We start from the raw sequence: 1,828 nt of genomic DNA on the forward strand, positions 1-1,828 counted from the left end.
CAGTAAAAGGTGAAACTAATATATTACATAGTCTCACAGTCTTACATGCAAAGCAAGATATATTAAACCTTTATTTGTTACAATTTTGATGGTCGAATTGTTTATTGATTTCATAAAATATTTTTATTGGGGGTTTTCATAAACTGTGAGCCAGAATCACCAAAATTATAACAAATAAAGGCTTGAAATATCTCACTTTGAATGTAGTGAGAAATAATATATTTGTTTCACCTTTAGTTGAATTTACTACGAATGAAGTTTTTCAATATATTCAAATGTTCCGACCTTCACCTCTATATTATGACATTAATAAATAAGAGAATAATATATGTCCGTATTGGTTCAATACGGAATGCAACTTTTAATTCCCAATTAAGTAATGATTCCGTATTTCAAGGGACGGGTGGCAACCCTAGTTGGGAATGACTCGATAGTTTCTGTTTGCTGCCGTCTGGGGCTGATGCTGCCGTGTTCAGAGGATACAGGTGAAGGGAAGCGAGGTGACGGCTCGGATCGGGCCGATGATAAAGAGGCGAGGACAGTGGTGAGGCTGAGGTGACTGTAGGTGGGATGTATATGTTTATCCCACTCCCTCCTTTAGAAAGGAAAGCTTTTCATTGATGCATCAGAGGGTCAAACAAAGGAGAGGTGGTGTCGTTGAAACTCCACTCAGGTGTTTCCCCGACCGAAGCCGGCAGCCACTGCAGAGCCCAAAGCTGAGATTTCTTTTGTAAGAGTTTGTTATGCTGCAGCTGCACCACTAAATCGATGGGGAGCAGAGGAGAGGAGGAATGGGAGGAGGAGGGGGGGTCGGCCTGGTCCAGGCCGGTTTCACTGCAGTAGAGGCTTTTCTATCCTCCCTCACTCGCTCCACTTTGATAGACCCCATCTCTCTCTCTCTCTCTCTCTGTCTCACATTCTTTCTGGAGTCTCATCTATCCGTTTTTGACTCCGTCTCTTTCTGTCCTTGTCCTCCTTTTCTCCCAGACAGGACCCTGCTTTCTGACACCCGGCGCCTTACTGTCCAAAACTAGTCAGGCAACCTTGACTGATGCTGCGTAGGAGCTTTTCCAGTGTACAGACATCACACAGCCGGCCAGACCTCCCCTCTTCTTTATGAGCCGCATCAGCGTCGGCCAGAAAGGAACTTCGCACGGTTGCACAAGTCTTCTTGTGCAAGATTTTGTGATGGATGGATGGATGGATAATGGATGGATTCCTTCCTTCCTTCCTTCCTTCCTTCCTTCCTTCCTTCCTTCCTTCCTTCCTTCCTTCCTTCCTTCCTTCCTTCCTTCCTTCCTTCCTTCCTTCCTTCCTTCCTTGCTTCCTTCCTTCCTTCCTTCCTTCATTCCTTCCTTCCTTCTTTTTTCCCATCCTTCCTTCTTTCCTCCTGATCTCTCCTTCCTTCCTTCCTTCCTTCCTTCCTTCCTTCCTTCCTTCCTTCTTTTTCCCATCCTTCCTTCCTTCCTTCCTTCCTTCCTTCCTTCCTTCCTTCCTTCCTTCCTTCCTTCCTTCCTTCCTTCCTTCCTTCCTTCCTTCCTTCCTTCCTTCCTTCCTTCTTTCCTCCTGATCTCTCCTTCCTTCCTTCCTTCCTTCCTTCCTTCCTTCCTTCCTTCCTTCCTTCCTTCCTTCCTTCCTTCCTTCCGTCCTTCCTTCCTTCCTTCCTTCCTTCCTTCCTTCCTTCCTTCCTTCCTTCCTTCCTTCCTTCCTTCCTTCTTCCTATCTTCTTTTCTCCCTTCCTCTTTTCCCCCTTCCATCCTTCCTTCCTTCCTTCCTTCTTTCCTTCCTTCCTTCCTTCCTTCCTTCCTTCCTTCCTTCCTTCCTTCCT

This window comes from Cololabis saira, chromosome 18 (assembly GCF_033807715.1).
Source record: "Cololabis saira isolate AMF1-May2022 chromosome 18, fColSai1.1, whole genome shotgun sequence".
Classification (NCBI taxonomy): domain Eukaryota; kingdom Metazoa; phylum Chordata; class Actinopteri; order Beloniformes; family Belonidae; genus Cololabis; species Cololabis saira.